Consider the following 18721-nt stretch of genomic DNA (forward strand, 5'->3'; position numbering starts at 1 on the left):
GGCGAGGCACAAATACTCTTCCAGCCCAGTTGGTTCCCACGGAATTTCTAGTCAGGGCCGGTGGTCAGCAGGGCAGTGCCGGCACCTTCCTGCTGTCCCTGTGGCTCCCAGCTGGTCTGTGCAGAGCCACGGCTCAGCGCGCCTGGCTCCGACCGCTGATCCCAGAGCAGCCAAAGCAGCGAGCTTTCATACCATGCATTCGTTGTGCTGCAAGGTGTTTGTAAAGGCAGAGAGGTACACAGCAGAAGAGCTTTGGTGGACGGGCACTAAGCCCCTACAGACCTCCAGGATGAGCCTTTATTACGTGGATGCACCACTGGGCTCCTGAGGCGGTAGGAGCTGAGTGAATCGTGCTCCCTGCCCCTGGGTCACCTCCCGCTCTCCAGGCACTGCCAGACCTTAGGTGGCTGAGCCCTGCTGAGCGCAGGGTGTCTGTGAAAGTGCCACACGTGTGCTGCTGTCCCTGCATGGGAATCGTCACCTCGTGGCTCAAGTCTATGCTTCATCTGGGTCGCGTGTTACAGGGCTCGCTGTCCTCAGCAGGGTGAGCACCCTCCCCAGAAGTCAGAGTGCGAGCAGTCTGCTAGACAAGCTTTATGCTCCTCCCGACTTACAGGAGTGCTGTCAGGTCTTTTTCTGGGAGCGGTTATCACTGACCCACCGAGTTACGCCGCCTTTGCCCTTACAGAGGTGATGGCCTTGCTGTGCTGGCACGGGGCAGGGAATGCTTGCAGCAAGCTCCGTGGTTCAGGTTACCTTGTCCTTCCTCTCCGTCCGTGTGGTGCTGCTTGAGGTGTTTTTCAAGAGTGGGAGGTCCCTGTCAGATTTCCATCCAGGGAACACTCTGGGTTTCCCCATCTAAGAGGAAGGAGGTGCGAGGCCCGTGGTCCCCAGCAGCCAGGCTCCCGTTCTGGAGGGTGCTGAGATCACTAACCCAGCTGCTTCGAGCCATTCCTTACTGCTCCAAGCTGACAGGTACAAAGGCCGTGAAACAGCTTTTTATTTATACGGTAATTGCGCAGGGTTTACTTGGCAAATGCCACCTACAGTAATTAACCAGGGCTCGTGTTAACAAACCGCCTTCCTGGCCGCCAGCTGCAGTTGTTAGAGCTGTGGAAGGAAAGGATTGATTTAAAAAGTTGCTCCCAAGGGAATCCTGGCTCAGCGCTGTGCTCCTGGCCCTGGTATTTTTGCTCTGGTGGTGGGGCTGTCCATCACTTTGCTGTAGGGATCTCCAAGGGTTGTGCCCGGAGAGCTTTTGTTGTTGTTGTGGCAGAGAAATAGGAAAATTACTTACATGCAACCTGGGAGTTACAGGAAACAGAGCTGGGCAAGCGATCGGTGTTTAGAAAGAGGAGCCTGCTCTGGAAAAAACCCTCGTGGTCCCTCAGGAGATCTGAACTCTTCCATGGGCCCCTTGGGAGAGGACCTCAAGGAGGTCACCTACCCCCCATCCCTCACAAAACAGAGCTGAGCCGCTGTATCGTCAGGGTGGAAACTGTCCCAGGGTGCAAAAAGAGTTTAAAGAAGAAACCAGTGATCTTTAACTAGGGAGTCATTAATTTTGCTTCTTGACGACTCTGAGCAGTGTGACTGCCTTCCTCGTGCATTTGCATGCCAGTCACAGATCCCTTTGGAGGACGATTTGCAGACAGCGTGTGCCCCTTGCAGGGAATATTTAGAAGCTTTGCCCTAGTGCAGCACTGTGAAATGTGCGGTTGGATCTCAAGCCCCACGGGGAAGTGGCTGGCCTCCACGGTTTTTTGCAGTTGCCTCCATAAATTGCTTAGCCGAGCACTTCTGGATCAGGTGATTTACAGAACTCATCAGCACTGTGCAACTTGCAAAGCCAGCAGTTAAGAAGTGGTTTGAAATTTGTTTTGTTTAAGCTCAAAATTAACTTTCTTAGTTATTCATGCAAATAAAGCCATGGCTCTTGAGTGCTGGAAGGAAGCACATGGTGGGGGGGCTCAGTCACCTAAAATTCTTTTTTGTTGTTGTTTTTTTCTGGATATGGAAATGTACTGGGTTTTGTCTGATTTCTTCCAAAACCCATTTCTAAGCCACTTTTGCAGGGAGAATCAAAATCCTAAAAGCTGATCACTCCTTCACCTTGCCGTGTCCTACATCGTGTAAAACTGGATCTCTGTGTTGATGTGGTTGGATGAGAATCACATTCAAAACCAATCTCAAAACCTGGGGACGTTCTGTGGGCAAAAAAATGAGTGCCAGAAAGCAGCAGAAGTTAGGGACCTGGGAAACAGTTCTGTGCTGTTGGGCCACCCACTCCCCTATTTCTTTGAATGCCGAGTTGTAATCCCTCCATGACGTGCCAAGGTGTTAACCCGACTGAGATCCGAATTCTCACTCCACAGAACCAGGTGTGGCTTTGGGACTGAGGACAAGGAGGCTGCGGCCCCTCCATGCCCTGGTCCATGTGCTCTGGGACATGCTGCGGTGGGAGCATCACACGGTCCCAGCCCGGGGTACCCAGGCCTTGGGCAGCAGCTGGGTGCTCCTGGAAGCCCCAGCTGCTAGCGAGGAGCAGGACATACTCTCTTTTTTCTTTCTTTTTCTCTCGGCTGTCCTGAATGGTCTGTATTTTACTCTGCTCCTCCTCCTTTCAGGAGAGCACTCTCTGAGGTTCACCTGGAAGGAGAGAGCGTAAAACTCCCAGGGTTTCCTAAAGTTCCAGCGTCAGTGTAGGGGCAGAAGAAAGGATAGCTTCCGCAGACCTTCCAGGAGAGGCTGAGGGCCTGCTGCAGAAGGGAAAGAATGGCCCCTAATTTTTTTTGATGATAGTGGCCATGGGACATGCCTCACCCATGATTATGGACAAAATTTGTCCCTTGGAAATCTTTGTCATTTCCTAAGAGCTCTGATGGTTTAGAATGTCAAGTTTTTAATGAAAATTAAGCCACATATGATGCAAGATGGAAAAATCTTCTGAACAGCGAGCACCCAGTACTGCCTCTTTTCGAGTGTCTGTGCAACAGAAGTACACAGCCCTCTGATGCGTGCCTGAGCTGTGAAGTGTAACTCATCTCTGCTGTCAGCTGGGCTTCGGCTGGATCCACTTAAACCCCACTGAATTCAGCAAAAGCTCCCTAGCTCTTCCTTTCTGGCTTTGGACGTGATCAAACATCCCCGTGCCACGGTTGCAAGCCCAAAGTCAGGGATCACTGAAAAGGCTGTTCCAGGAGGGTTTTTTCCGAGTTGTGATCTAGTCACACGTGGGCTGCTCTTTGCAATAAGAAGTTGGTTTGGACATTCTGGAATGACTAAGCAGCAGACTTTTATAAAAAAAGAAACCAACTTTCAGTCCCTAAGCTTTAGTTAATGGTGGGTGTCACACAAAAGGAGCTCAAAGGGTAGAGGCGTAGTTTTGCACAAAAGCCACAGTGACGGTTGTGTACAACTTCTGGGGCTTTCTTCTGCTCCTTGTGCTACTCGCTTTCCATACAAGAGTAGAATGGGATGGCAGGGTGACCTAAGCCAAAATCTGAGCTAGAATTCAGGCACTTTAGGCTGCTCCAGTGGTTCAGGAAAGCCTTCAGACTGAAAGATCCTGCACTATGCCATCTTAGCAGACTTAAGGAAGAAAATGAGCATCTTGGAGTTCAGCTGTAAGCCTTGTGGTCTCAGTTGCCTTTGCAGCAAGGGGTATGTGTGTTAGCAGTACACTTAGAGCTTATCTGGTTTCAGTAGCGAGGAGGCTGGTTTTCCGTAACTGCTCGGCATGCTTCAGGTGGGGCGTCTTTACAAAGCTGAGCTCTTGGTTTGATGGTGGGAACAGGTGAGTGCTGCTCGCTGGAGACCGTAAAGCCCTGTCTTAACAAGGCGCTGCTGCAGGCGGTGAGCCCTGGAGCGCCCCGGTACGGAGCCCTACGTTAGGCGCAGGTGGTGGCTGAGATGCTCTGCCTGCTTGAGGCAGCGCTCGGGTGCGCGCGTCGCTGTCAGCAGGCTGCTGGGGTATCGCTGTCAGCAGGCTGCTTTGCCTTGCTTGGGCTCATACTTCTCAGCTCCTGTGCGGTCGTCTTCGATTGCAGCGATACAGACAGCAGGTTTTTCTCTCCGGCTCTGTTTTGTGAGCTTTGTGCCTTCTCTGAATGGATTTCAAAGCTCGTTTAAGTGCATGGGAAGGAATTCAGAAATCATGTTTTATACGCAGCATCACTTTCTGAGGGTGCAAACTGATTGCTAAGTTACAAACCAGCCCAAGGGCTCCGTCAGAAGTTAGAAGCCAGCCGCAAAGTTTATCTTCTCGCAGAGCACCTAGTGCTGGTGCCACCCAGCCCGGAGTCAGGGACTAGCACTGAGGCTGCCTGGAAAATCCAGGCGAACCGAAGGAATTCTGTACTGACATGGCAACCTCTCCCCAGGCCGTGAGACCAGGCTGCCCCTGCACATCAAAGGGAGCAGCATAGGGCCCCAGCTCCGCTTCAGCTTTGACCAGCTGGACATCGGGAAGGTTTCTGTTGGATCAGCCCACAGCTATGAGGTGAGCAGTGGGGCTTGCTGGGGTTGGGGTGGATCCTGATGGCCCCTGGCAGCAGTGAGCTTTGTGGACCTGCGGGATTTCTGGCAACACAGGCAGTTATGTGCATGGATTATTTGATGTAAGTTAAATGTGGGAGTTTTTGCAGAATCTGGATAGTTTTGATGGGGTCTGAAAGGTGCGTATGTTGTCCACAAAGCCCCGATCCCTGCGTTTTGGCAACCTCCCTTTGAGATCAGCTGGGAGGCTTCGTGCAGAAAATCCAGCCCTTGACACGTGAAAGCAACACCGGGTCAAAAAGGTCAGGGGCTTTTGTTTCAGCCCTAGATGATGCACCCAGGTTTCAGCACCCTGGTACCCTGGCGGTTAAAAAGCAGCTGGAACAAACGTGTTGTGTTCCGACTCGAGTCCGTTGCAAACACCTTTCAGTGAAGCGCATCCAGCTGGTTCCTGGCGCCGGAGGGAAGCCGGGCAGCCTCCCCGCGCAGAGCTGCCCGCGCAGGCACCGGGAGCGCTGTCCCTGCTGACCAGCCTCCTGCCACCCTTCAGACCTGGTGCCCCTCTGGCTCTATGAACAGAGCAGGGCAGTTCTGGAAATGAAGCAAAGGAGCTTTCTGCGTATTTGCCTCCCCCCGCCGATTGTGGCAAGTTTTCTCAAAATAAAAACTGCAAACAAAAAGATACAGCGACTGAAAGAGGTAGAAAATGAGGCAATACATCATGCCAGACACTTTCAAAAGCTTGACTTTTACAGGGAAGGACATGTTAAGGTGTTTTCTTACCAAAATATTGTGCGCTGTATGCATTTTTGAATGCTGATTCTTTATTGATTCTATATATATCCATTTATTGGTTTCATTACTGGAGAAAATGTGCATAAGTAGATGATACTGTAAGTGCTGTATTAGTAGCCAGACTGGAGGTAAACCTCAGTGTAGGATCCCTAAGTGCAATTTGTAATGAAGGTGTAAAACATATGAGTAGTTTCCAAGTTACCAGTGCAGAATTTGAATACATGAATGTTTTCAACAGCGGCTACAAAATTTTTAAAAAAAAAGGGCTGTACCTCTGCTTCTGTCTCAGTTTTTCTGACAGGTTTTGTGAGGACAAAACTTGGGAAAATAACTGCCAAGCAGGTAGATAAGTCCACAGAAATGGCAGGATTTCACCTGCAGCCTTCGGAAACTGTAGAGCTTTGCTTTGGGTAGGTTTGGTGACCACCAGTGTGCTGATACTCACAGGCAGGCGTGGGCATTTCTTGCTGAATCTCAGCAAATGCTGCAGGATTGTGTAGCTTGTTGGAACAGTAAATAACGGTAAATTAGTAGATGATGGCTGTGAATATTTATGAAAGAGATTCTTTAGAGCAGGTGGAGCTGCTATGCCCCTCACTCTCATCCTTTCTTGACATGTCTGGTTGAGCAGAGACAAAGAGACTCTCAGATTAAAGAAAAGAATAAAATGCGCCTCACTGACGTACCCTAGCAGAGTCGGGGAGTGCTACTGAAGCTGGTTATGGGGCTGTCCCGAGGTATTTTCTACATCCAGTAAACTTGCTGGCTGTAATGGGAGCTGAATGTGTTTTGCCCTTGGCAGGACTGGGCTCATCTGGAGCGGGAGCAGTTAGGTGACGATTCGCTAGTAATGCTGCGACCGCCCTTTGCTGCTCTTTGGGGCAGGTCTGCATCGCCTTGGTGATGCTGAGCACATCCTCAGCCCTGCAAGTCCAAGCGGACTGCTCTGTGCCAGTGGAATAAACCCAGAGTGACTCTCTTTATGTGAAGTCATCACTGGGTTTTTGTGCATGCAAAAATCCAAAGGCAGAAACTGTCCTGTTGTGTTTTCTTCGGCTTCAGCCAAGCAGCAGCACACAGCATCTTCTGCCTTTTGTAGAAGTTTAATTAGAAAACAAATCAGCCTTCTGTAAGGAAAGAAAATTCCTCATGTATTTCCATTTTGTTTTCTTGCTGCTGCAGGTGGTCCTGTTTAACAAAGGAGTCATCGATGCCCCCTTCAAGCTGGTCCCTCCAGCGACCGCTCAGGGCTCCTGCTTCTCCTTTCTCCCCCAGGAGGGCATCGTTTTACCAGATGGCCTCCAAGTCATCCAGATCTCCTTCAGTTCCACCGCCCTGGGGCAGTTCACAGAAGAATTCCGGTTCAGTGTGGATGGGTCCCCTGCACCTGTGACCTTGACCGTCAGGTGAGGAGGGTTACAGGAGCCTGGGGGGGGCCTCCACAGTAATTCCCACTGCAGACTCCTCTCCTCGAGATGGCATCTGTCTCCTTGCTTTCTGTCTTGCCTTTGTTTCAAGGATCCCTGTCCAGCCCTTATCTCTCATTCTCCAGCCCCACAACTCAAGCTGTTTGTTTCAAATGCTTTTGAGATGCCCACCCACCGGGGCAAGCCGAGCCTCCCTCTTCAGGGGGGGTTGTGCACTGGATTTAGTTCTCCAGGGAGGAAAAACTCCCAGATCTTTTGAGTGGAGGTGAGCTGGCTGGTGGGACACGGGGCTGCAGAGGAAGGAACAGCGGTGGGAGCGCAGGTGGTTCCTCTCCTACCTTGTGCTCCTTCCTGCTCTGCGAGGACCCCGATCTCCCTTCAGAAGCACTATTGGCAGATGTGGCTGTTGCCATAAAGACTGCCCTCTTCCCCCGTTCTCTTGCAAGCTGTGCTGTTACCGGCTGTAGCGCACAGGGCTCTGGGCTGGCTGCTTGGCCGAGCCCTCTGGGCAGTCCTTCAGGTCTGACTTCCTCGAGCACAGCTCCTGTGTGCTCAGCAGAAACGGCAGTTATTTCCCCCCTCGCTGCAAGGCTCACCCTTGGCAGTTTCCCAGTGTGAGACCCAGGTGTGGCTGGTTTGGAGGCAGTTTTCTATCGTCTTTTGGCAAGTGCTATTACGGAAAGCATGTCTGCTCCCTTTGCTCCATCCAGAGTAGGATGCTGGGGCTCGGGAGGTTAAGTCTGATTACGTGAGGTCCTTGGAGAGGGAACCTCATTGTCAGAAGGGATTTGCTACCTAACTTGTTCTCAGGAACTGATTCAGCTCCAGGAATCAAGAATTAGCATGGGATTGAAACTCCTGAAAGTCAGATTTTGAGTGCTTTTTGATTGTGCAGTCAGAAGATGCCCAAACCATAGGTGATTACTCTTTACTTGGAAACAGACCTGACGAGGTCCTGAACACTTGTTCTTTTGCTGTTTAGAAAGGGATGCTGGAACTGGGACACCACGTGTGAGTGCAGGTCCCTCCTGCGGGAGGCTGGGGTCTGTTCATGTGTACGAGAGACCCGGTAGCAGTCCTGTGAATAAAACTAGAAGGCACGGGTCACTGTGCTCCTTGATCTGTATTTGTTTTTTTCACCAAGAGGCAGAGCTGGCATTGATTGGCATCAACCATGAAATTAATGAATGTTGTGCAGCTTCAAGTGCTGATTTCAGTGGATGTTGGTGAGTTTTGGAGTTTGGAACCTCTCTGAATTTAGGGATGGGCGAGCTGGTGTGGTGGCTTCAGGACACTCGTGTTGGGTGGTGCAAACAGTCTTGCTCTTGGATGTGTCAGCTGGTGCACTGGTGACAAGCTGATTACTTTCCTCCAAGATTCAACCATCCACTGTGTAGAACTTGTGCTGTGTTTCTCAGTAGATGTCTGGGGCTCCTGTGGATTCGTGCCTCAAATTCCTGCACGCGTAATGATAGTGTTGAATAAGATCTGAGGAAGATGTCCATGTAGCCCATGGAAAGGCCAGTTCCAGCAAAGAGATACCAAAGCAGGGAACCTGTGGCTGAGAGGGCTAGTTACAATGAACCTGCTTCTGCATGGACAGCTCTGCCCGTCACATGACAGATGGGGAAACTGAGGCACAGAGCCATCACTTGTTCAGGGTCCTTCACTGGGCCAGCAGCAACCTGGGGGTGTACCCTGCCTGCCCTGGTGCCCTGAGCCACCTCAGCAGCTGCCACCTGCTGACCACGTTGCTTTGGCTGCCTCCTGTGCACAGGGATGCTGTGCCGAGCGCAGGGGTGACGGGTTGATTTGAAGCCCACTGTGCTGCTGAGACCAGCTTCTATCTGTCCCGGTGGTAACGAAAGCCGAACGCTTTGCAGTTCTTTTTGACCAAGCCAGTTCCTCCTCTGCCTTTGTCCTTACGAGGGCTGTGTCATCGGACCGACTTTCCCTTTGAATGTACCTTCCCTCCATTCGGCGACGTCTCCTTTGGTGAGTGTGCCCTGGGCTTGGACCGCCGGTGGGGAGGTCTGTGCCTTACTGAAATGAAGCGCTTTGGGAGCGTCTGTCGCTTGTGTTCCTCCACAGCAGCCTTCAGGGTGTTAGAACCAGGGCTGCTGCTTGCTCAGGTGGTGTTTTGCTGCCGTGAGATACAACAGGACCAAAGGAATAGAAAGTCAGTATTTTTCTGGTGCCCTCAGAGCCTGCTCAGCCCCAACCTCCCAATCCTTGGCGGCAGAATGATGGTGAAAGCCCTTGTCCCAGAAGGGCCCAGGGGATGGGGCTGCAGGAGAGAGAGTTGGAGCCACACGCTAGCCTGTGGCTGCTCAGGGCGAACGTTCCTGTTGCAAGGCGAGGACACCACTTACCCACTTGACCTTTAGTGTGAGCTGTTCATTTGTGCTGTGAGGGCTCCTCGTTATCACCTGCCCGGTAATAAGCCCAGGCAGTAGCTCGGCATTGGATTGGGCAGTGATGTCTCCAGAGATGTGGGCTCCTCCTCCTTGCCCAGCCGAAGCACTGCTCCACTGACGGAGCCGGTGGCTGAGCACCCAGAGCATCTCCACCGAAACGCAGATTCTGATTCTCCATCTCGAGTCTCAGAGAAAAGGCTTTGTACTGAGATGATCTAAAGTTTACATGTGGAATCAATTGTGGATTGATTGAAGGGCCATGATCATTCTGTGCCCAGGATGCCTCTGTGGTTTCATGCTGTTCATGGACTTTCTAGGAAAACTCGATACTTTCCCTGAGCCACTGCCCCCTCTCCCTGCATCACCACTCGGCCACTTCTCTGCTTCCTTTTGAATAAATAAACCCACAAGAAACGCACCGGCAGAAATGCGGTTGTGTAATAGGAGATTCATCCTACTTAATCTGATTTCATTAACAAGGCCTTTTCAGCTGAAGGCAGCTATTGTATTTTTGCTTCTTGTCACTGTGCTGCTGGCTGTTGTCTGCATCTGGTGACTTCGGTCCCATTTGGGGCTGTGCAGTGGGTCAGTCGGTGCATGTCCTTTCTGTGCCCCACCCCCGCCTCCCTGCCGGAGTAATTGCTGGCGGTGGGCAATGGTCACTGCTGCTGGGCACAGAGAAACTATCTGCTGTGTCTGCAGGTGGTTTTCCTCCCTGTCTTTATTCAAATCGCACTCGGTAAGCAGGGCATGGGAGGTGTCTTCTGGCAGAGCTGGTGTCCGCTCCAGACCAAGCTGCGGGCTGGTGTCCTGCCTCTGCAGAACAGCCACCCCCTCACCCAGTGTGGTTGTACCACTGGTTTTCCGTTGTGGAAAGCAAGTGTCAGAGCTGAAGTGATGTCAGGCTTTGTGGGCAGTAATCAAAGGCAGTGTGGATGTGATGTCCCCGTGTGTTAGGTAAGGTGAGACACAGTTCCTGCTCATTTCTAAGGAAGCATCAGGTTTGCCTGCAGTGAGGTGGGCTGAGTTGTCATGTGCTCAGTCTGGTTGCCCCAAAACAGGAGATGCCTTAAGGGTCCTGCCTAGAGAAACTGCATTAGAGTGCAATGCATCATGTTGTAGTGCCCAGTTTCATCCTTTCTTTTCCTTACATGACAATGCCCTACTTTCATATATTGAAAACTGGGGGAATGTTCATGGAGTTAATGGGAGATTTTACAGGCTGAATTTTCAGAATAAATGTTCTGTCTGGATGCACACTGATCAGTGAGAAAGAGTTGGGGCTGGTTTGGGGGCAGGTGAGAGGGCTCCTCACAGGTAGAGACAGCTCTTCAGCACCAACGGCACTGCCCATTGCCAAGGAAGCAAGCTGTGCCATCCATGGAAAAAGCAACTCCAGTCACAACTCATTCCTCCCTGAGTTTCTCCATTACCTCTCATTCACACTGAAAAGAGATAAACAACAAGCACCGGTCTGTCTTAACAGGAGAGTCACACCAGGAATCACGGGATAACTGGGGACTTAACTGATATTTGTCTCACCTTCCCAGGCTTTCCTCGCACCCTGCCGTGTCGCCTCACTAACACCTCCTTGGTTCCCATGACTTTCAACCTTCGCATCCCTGGCGATGGCTCAGGACAGCGCAGCGTCACCAGTTTTGCTCAGATATCAGACAACACTTGCCCGTCCTGGAGAAAGGGAGCCCAACATCACATCAAGCCAACTGAATTCACCATAATGCCCTGCAAGGGGACCATCCGCTCCCAAGGAGCCCTGGGTATCCAGGTATGGCACGAGCCCGGCCATACGTGCTTCAACAGTGGAGCTGAAGCTTCGCTGGTGCGCAGGAGGGCTGTAGTGCTGCTGGCTTTGGGCATAACGCAAGTAAGAGATCGGTGTTCGTGTTAGGTTTTTGTGAGCTGGGGTACTCTGGGGCGGAGCACCGTTTTGTTTCCAAAGTTGTAAGCCAAGGATCATGTACCCTACGGTCAAGCACAGAAGCCATGCGTGTGTGTCTGAGCTGCTTAGAGCAATTTGATTTAAAGTGGGCCGAGGAAGGATGGGGACAGAAGGTGACTGTTGAAAGAAAGATGTCATTGCATAAAGCAGTTTGCTATTCTTCCCGCTCTTATCTTTCCTCTCGTGTTGAGCAGAGTGGTTGCATCCACTGCAGCGGGGACTGGAAAAGCTCCAGCAGCCGTGAGCTGCACAGCTGCTGCTGGGCCACGTTTTGCCCTCAGCTTCCCACTGTAAAGCTGGACTCATTCTGTGAAAGTCAACAGATTTCCTCTGGATTTATGCTGTTGTAGTCGAGAGTAAAAACTGGTCCCAGTGGCAAGTAGAACATTAATTGTGCTTTAATTTAGCTTACATATGCCCTGGTATGCAAGGCGTACTTAATAAATCGGATATCGCCAGAAGAGTTTTGTTACTCGGAAAGACAGTGGTCTACACGTGGACCAGCAGAAGAACTAAGGCAAAATATCGCTCCCTTTCCTGACCGTGGGTGAGAGCCAGAGGACACCACGCGTGGCTGATGGCTTCTGGCAGTGATTAAGTATTTGACGCTCTTCTCCTCTACCAGGTCACCCTGTGTTCCAACACGGTGAGGCGATACGAGCTGGCGCTGGTGGTGGACGTGGGTGGTGTTGGCCAGGAGGTGTTGGCGCTGCCTCTCACAGCCAGGTACCGGCGCTTTCCTTGCAGCTGGCCACCTTTCCCCGCGTACCCATGCCCAGCGTGCTGCCCGGCGTGGGGTGTCCTGGCTTCAGCTCCAAATGAGAAATGTTGCTTAACGAGCTAGTTCTGCCCAGCTCGCTGTGAGCACAGCCGTGCTTTGAAAGCAGCCCATGATGAGATGTGCTCAGTGCTCAGGGCCATGTCTCTGTCTTATTTTTATTTTATATTTTTTTAAGGGAGCAGTGATTATATTCACTATTGGCCTGTTGTCTGGGACTTGAGGAGTAACGAATCTCCAAAGGGCTGCTCCTGCTTCTCCCTGCAAGCGGTGGGCTTGTGCTGTGTTGGCCCAAAATGCAGCATTGGTTTGGAAGGCGGCGAGCAGCCTGCTGAAAGCTGGGGTCTGGCTCAGTTAGTGAAGGCGTGTGCCAATGGGAAAGGGGCTTGCGGCAGGAGTGGTGAGGGGAAACTAGTTCTTGGTGTGGCAGGTGAGCTCAGGTTTCTCTGGTTCTCTTGAGCATGAACGTTCCCAGACTTAAGCCAAAAGCTGCTCTTGCTGCAGCCACGTTCAATGCCGTTGCGCCGCAGCGGGTGCCAGTTTAATGACGAGAGGGACGCAGTTCGCTGGCGCTGTTCCCTCTGCCCGGCAGAGTCACCCACTGGGTGCCTGGGCTGCAATTTTGTAAAACGAGTGGGAATGGGAAGAGTCAGCGTGTGGGCTGGTGGGTGGAGGACTCAGGCAGCTGCAGGAGCTGGGAGAGGCTGGTCACCCAGTGCGAGAGGCAGGCGGTGCTGGTGCCCTCCATCGCGGGGGCAAGCGGCTGAGGTTTCAGGCAGGGCGAGAGCGGTACGGGAGAGGAGGGAGTTGCTTTTACTGAGATGCTGGAGTCTTGTTTTCCTTGAGCTTTGGGGAGCACTGGTCCCCAGCGGGAAGGCTCCCGCAGAGCTCGTGCCTTGCTGGGACTGTGGGAGGGTCCTTGCCGGCCTCCTGGGGCAAAGGAGGGGCAGAGCTTGATGAGAGAGCACTGGGGCAGGGCACTGGGCAGCCTCTGCCACGGGAGTCTGGGGCTGCCCCTCCTTTACAAGAGGCTGTTGAGTAAGAAGAAGTTAGAGGTGATCAATTGCCGTAGAGGTAGGAAATGTCTATCTGGCAGAGACAAATGCGTTGTGTCTGTTTCATGCTGTTTGGGGAGTAAAGAACTTCTACATTCTCTCAGTGTCTCTAATTCCCTTTGGTCATCTCTTCACCCGGATGTGTCGTTCCTCCGCTGCACGTGCTCAGCCCTGTTCTGACATTTGGATGGTGCTGTCTGAAGTTCCCTTACGAGTGGATGCTGACCCTTGTGAACGACAGCGATCTTCCAGGCTGCTGTGGAGTCCTTCCTCAGGCTTGGCGGTGTGTTCGCCTCCTGCCCTCAAACGTCGTTATCGAGGGGTATATTAGGAAAAAAATGGGGTTTGGATAAGACCTTGCTGTTTTATATTCAAACCTGAAGTTTTGGAGAGAACGGGAAGCTACCTGAATATGAACTTCAGGAGCGGTTTGAACTCTTCAGGAAGCAGTTTCGGTTCTAGTCTTTGGGGTGCTTTCATGCAGGAGAACTTTGAGGGTTGTGAAAAGCTGCTGCAAGGAGGCCACCAGCACCGGAGTGGGTGTTTGTGGGTGCAGCAGCTTTTGGACCCTGCGAGGATGCTAATTAGGCCTATATAAATCTTGCACCTTGTGTTGCGCCTTTCTGCTTTCTCTTAGGGATTTTTAAAAATGTGGGTGATTTGCCGTTGTGGTAGATGTTAAGGAGCTTGAAGTTTCCTCAGAGGTCACTCTGAAGTTGTCTTTGATTCTGTCCCTTATAGAGCACAAGGAAGATGCTGCTGTGTGGTACTCTAGCCCTGTGCCGTGTGGGATTATCCAGCCTCACAGCCCGGTGGAGATCCCGTTTACGCTGGAAGCCCAGGCGATAGGAAGGCAGGACACTATGGCTAGTGTCTCAGTGTTTGGGAATGAAAGATCCCCGCTGGTGAGTGCTAGGCGAGATGCGTGCCTTTGTGTGACTCATCTTGGTGGGCATAAAGTGTACAGGGGTTCTGCCAGGGAAAAGGAGAATGTCATAATATGTGGCTGGTGCGGACACGGAAAGAAGGGATTCATGGCATAAGTAGCAGCTAATGCCTAGAGAAGGGTGGTGTCCTCTTAGGTGGAAATCTAAGTGTCTGAGATGGTGTTTAATTACGGACGTGTGAGGCGGGATAACAAGCCCAGTCTGAAACTCAGAGCAATTCCTGGGTCTCTCTCTCTCGTGCGTTACGAGATGAGCAGCAACTGCTGCTTCATTAGAACTCTTGTTCAGGAGTGCACGGGGACATCGCTGAATGCCGCTAAAAGCAGGAGCGGTGTAAGAGACCGTGCTGAAATGATGGTTTCTGTAAAGCTGGATTTAAGCTTTCCTGAAAGTCAAGTCCATCCCGCCTGAGAAATATCCATCGTATCTCTTTGCCAAAAGCCCCAGCCAAAGACGCATGAGACTCCACACTGCTTGCATCTGGGGCACAGGCTTTTTTCTCTTCTTTTTTTTTTTTTTTCCCTACCAAGCTTGAAAAGGGGTGAGGCAAAGCATTCCTGGACTAAAGGCTCCTACAAGACATTTGCATTCAGGCATATACAGCAGCAACAACAAAGTGTAGGCAAGAGAATGTTGTATGTGGTGTCCTGGCTTCCACTGGCTGAAATCGAGAACAAATATAGTTAATTAAACTTTAATTTAAAAGGATACTAACTTTTGAAGCAGCTGTTTTAAAATGTCTTGTCCTCTCTCTGAGCACGGAAGGGGATATCAGAGGATTCCCGAGAACCTGAAGCTTTCTGTAACAGAAAGGAAGGCTGACATTTTGAAAACAATTGCAGGGATATAAACTTTTTATAAACCGAATTGAAACGATGATGCCAAATCCCTTGGATGCCACTGATCATCTCAACCCTGGCTGCTGGGGATGTGCATGTAAACCAGTCAACAGCAAGGCCAGGCAATGCAGGCTTTGCAGGGAAGTCTCAAGTCTGACAAAACAGTTGCTTGCAAACAGAAGGCATGCTTCCCCGAAAGAGGAGGGTTTCTCCCCACTAGAATAACCAGTTGTTTAAATGTCAGCTGGATTTTGAACTACAGGTACCTTGAAAAGCTTTTACCCTTGGGCTAACAATTTATAAATTGAAAGTTGACCTTACCTTAATGTTTTCTATTTGGACGTGAGCGTGTCAATGTTTTGCCCAAAGGGCGAGCATTTCAGCTGGAGAAGCGTAGCTGTCCCTAAAGAAAGGACTAGATGCGTTGCATTTTCTATAGGTCTGTCTTCTGGTTGCAGTGCAGTTCCAGCAGCTCCCTGGTAGCTGACGCACCCAAAGCTTTCTGGGCTGGCAGAAGAGCTGGCTGTCTTGTTACGTGTCCTGCGCTGGTGGCAGATCCTACCCGTACGGCTGCAAGTCTGACCTTGGGAATGGCTGCGTGTTCCAATAGAACTTCAAAGCTCGTTCTTGCCTTAGGCTGCGGTGCCCAGTGTCGATGCCTGGTCTTTACCGCCGTTTCAGGCGGAACGTGGTACAGATCTTTAGTCCAGGTTGTGCAGAGTCCCTCCACAGCTCTGTTGTCGGGTATTTGGTTTGCAGGTGACCGCGTGCCAGCTCCAGTCTGGCATGTGTCATCTGCATGAAGGAGCTGGTAAATCCCAGCGCTGGCGTTACTGGTGGCAGAGCTGCCATCGCTTCTTGCTGCCTTCCCTGTGCCATGTTGCCTGTAAGGCTGTTGAATGGCATTTTCCTTGTCCCTTTTAGAACCCTGTAGATGAAGGGGTTGGGGTTTTTGAAGCCCTCTCCTTGGTGGTGAGGATGCGTGGTGTTAGTACACAGGCTGACAGAAGGCAGCTCTCCTGGGCATCCTCCAGATGTTGTTGCGCTCATCTCCAAAGGGCTCTGCCCTGCCTTTGCTGCTGCTGTCCCGCTGTCACCGGGAAGCTGAGCTGGCTGGCGAGGTGCAGCTCTTCCCTGCAGCTCCTCCTTCCCGGGAGCTTTGGGCAGCATCGCCCAGACATGCATCATCGTGCATGGCTTCAGTTCCTTATTTTGGAGGCCCCAGCCTTGGTAGGTGAGTTTTTTGGCTCTTAGTTGCACGCAGCAGTGCCCTGTCAAGGGATGAGCATTTCTGGACACTGCTGCTTCTGGCTGAGTTGGGCTGGTGATTCTGACAGCTGTCAATACCACTTCCTTGAGCCAGACATCATTAAAGGTTTTACATCGTGGAAGCTGGTTTCTTTTTCTGTTAAATCGTACTCTGTGCCCTCCAGTGAATCATACGGCGTCTGGTCAGTGTTGGGAGTTCTATGCATTCAGATCCTGTTGAAGTGTTGAGGTGTTTGGAACCAGTGAAATCCACCGCAAGAGTGGACAAATTCTCGTTGTTTTTAATGATGTGGGAAGGTGGTTTAGCAAAGGGGTCTGTGTTCCTCCTCCAGTAGTCTGTGCCAGTTCTGCAAGGAGAAAGCTTTTGGGTCTGACTGTCACGAGAAAAAACACCGCTTGAATGATGTAATGAATAATTAATGCCTGTTATTCATGTCATACCAGGAATACACATAAGCACACATCAGAGGCCATAACTTGCACGATCTCTGCTCTGAAGAGCCTGCTTCGCTTCTGGCTTGTGCTGGTTTGCAGAGGTGCATTTTTGGGAATGTCAGAGAAGTAACTGTCCAAGTGTCGCTGTGCAGCAGCAGCGGTCAGGGAGGTTTGGGACAAGGCTGAGCGGCAGAAGGAGCGGGAGCAGGCACAAGGCAGAGAAAGGAGAGCTAACTGTGGAGGAGGTCTGGAAAGGAAAGCGTGGGACCCAGGGTTTCTCTGTCCCCTGAGAACAGGAGCTTGAGGCTTTCAGATGGGATCGCTCCCGAGCCTGCACTTGCCCCAGGCCTTCTGTTTCAGCCTTGAACACTGAAAACTTCCAACAGCCGTACTTATCACCCCGTCGAGGAGGACCCTTAGAGCTGTCACATATTTTTTAACTTCCCCTGCTTTTCTTTTTTCTTTCCTACCTGCTTCCTGGAGCAGAATATCTGTTTAGTGAGCGTTGGAGAAGGACGAGTTGTCTACGTGCATCTGAGTGAGATCAATTCCGACAGTATTGAAGTTCTACAAGATGCGTCCAAAACTCTCCACCTCTCCAATCAGGCTGTCATCCCTGCATCCTTCTGTGTAGAGATGGTAAGTATCTGTGGGGCTATTTCCCAATGAAAATTGACTGGTCTGTAGCAGCCCGTGGCCTGATTTTTACATGCAACGTTTCCGTATTGCTGTCTCGGAGAGAAAGCAAGATATTCCGTCCCAACGCAGAGAGAGGAGCCTGGCTCTGGGGGCAGTTTTAGCTGGGGCACCCCTCAGTAAAATAGACAGCTTGCATAGTCGTTTGCGCAGAAATGAGTCTGGATCATCTTTACAAGTTTTCCGTTTGTTTTCTGGACGGTATTTAACAGAGAGTCGTGTCTTTGGAGCTCTGAGATCAAGAGGCCCCTGTGGCCCTTTGCTCCTGGAAGGGCATGGATTTCCCAACGCTTTCCCCATTAGGTCTGCGTTTGCTTTGTGTCAGACTGCTGTTTGTGACAGAGTCTGGGGTGTGAAGTTTGTCCTCAACCTGCCTGTGGTGAGGTGAGTTTCACACCTGCTGGGGGCCCGACCAGCTGTGGTGTTGCACAAAAATATAACGGTAAGGGTTGTGTAGCTACAGAGTGTGTGGGCTCCGTCACATTGCAGAGCATCTCCGGGGGCCAGCCGCAGGGAAAGGCCGTTGAACTGATGGAGGCTGCAGCTGACAAGCTGCGTGGCAGGTGGCAGGAGGAGGTTGGGTCACTGCCCTGGCAGGGGGGGCAGGGCTGGTGCAGCCAGGGAGGGCTCTGTGCGGAGGCTGGGTGGGATGTGCCGCTCACAGGAGGTGGGATCTGTGAGGGGCTTAAAAACAGGGTTGGGAGGAGGTTTGTTCTGCTCCATGCTAGGTGGGTGGGATTTGTGGAGCTGGTTCACCCAGGCCTGGCTCTGTGGGCTTGGCTGGGTCTGCGGGTAAAGCATCAGGCAGCGTGCGAGAGGCCAGGCTCAGCCTCCTGGGCCAAGGAGGAGGGGGGCGAATTTCCTCCTTGCTGCTTTTCCAGCTGTTTGGGGGACAACGGTAACCTCCAAGTGGGGGAGGGATTCCCAGGGCAGCTTTCTTTGAATCCACCATGAAAACCCGCTTGCCATCTGTGGCGGGAGCAAGCCACCAGGGATGGCTGGTACTGGTGTTGAAATGATGGGTTTGCATGCCTGTCGCAGGCAGTGACCCGCAGAGCTGTTCGGGTCCTGCTGCCCCGGTGCAATGCCTTCCCTCCTCCCCGGGCAGCTCGCGGTGTCGCCGGGGGGCTTGCAGGGTACATCTGCCCCTCCATTGCCTCAGGGCCCTAACCCATGGGACTGGGCAATAAAGCCTGTCGTGCTTCACCGCCATCCCTGCCAATCCTGGGGCTGATCGATCACTAGAGCAGTAATACGCGGCGGCTCAGGGACGGTTTCTTTGCCTGCCATAAAGAAACTTGAGCAGTGGCTTGGACCAGATGATCTCCAGAGGTCTCGCCAGCCCCAGCCGCCCTGTGACTGTGTGTGTGTGATGCTCCCCCCTGCTGACTCCACGGGGCCGAGTTCCCCCATGGTGAGCATCTCTGCTTTTCAGGGCAGCTGCTGCTCTCATGGAGACGTGCCAGGAGGCAGGTCCTGGGAACCTGCTCCATCAGCCGCTTCACCAAGGGCTCTTCAGACAGACTGTGGGCACGGTGCTGCTGAGGCTGCCTGATGGGAGCAGCACGGGCGTGGGTGAGATGTGCCCGAGCTGCGCCCTGGCCCT

Source organism: Falco punctatus, assembly GCF_963210335.1.
Source record: "Falco punctatus genome assembly, chromosome: 2".
In the NCBI taxonomy this organism is placed as follows: Eukaryota; Metazoa; Chordata; class Aves; order Falconiformes; family Falconidae; genus Falco; species Falco punctatus.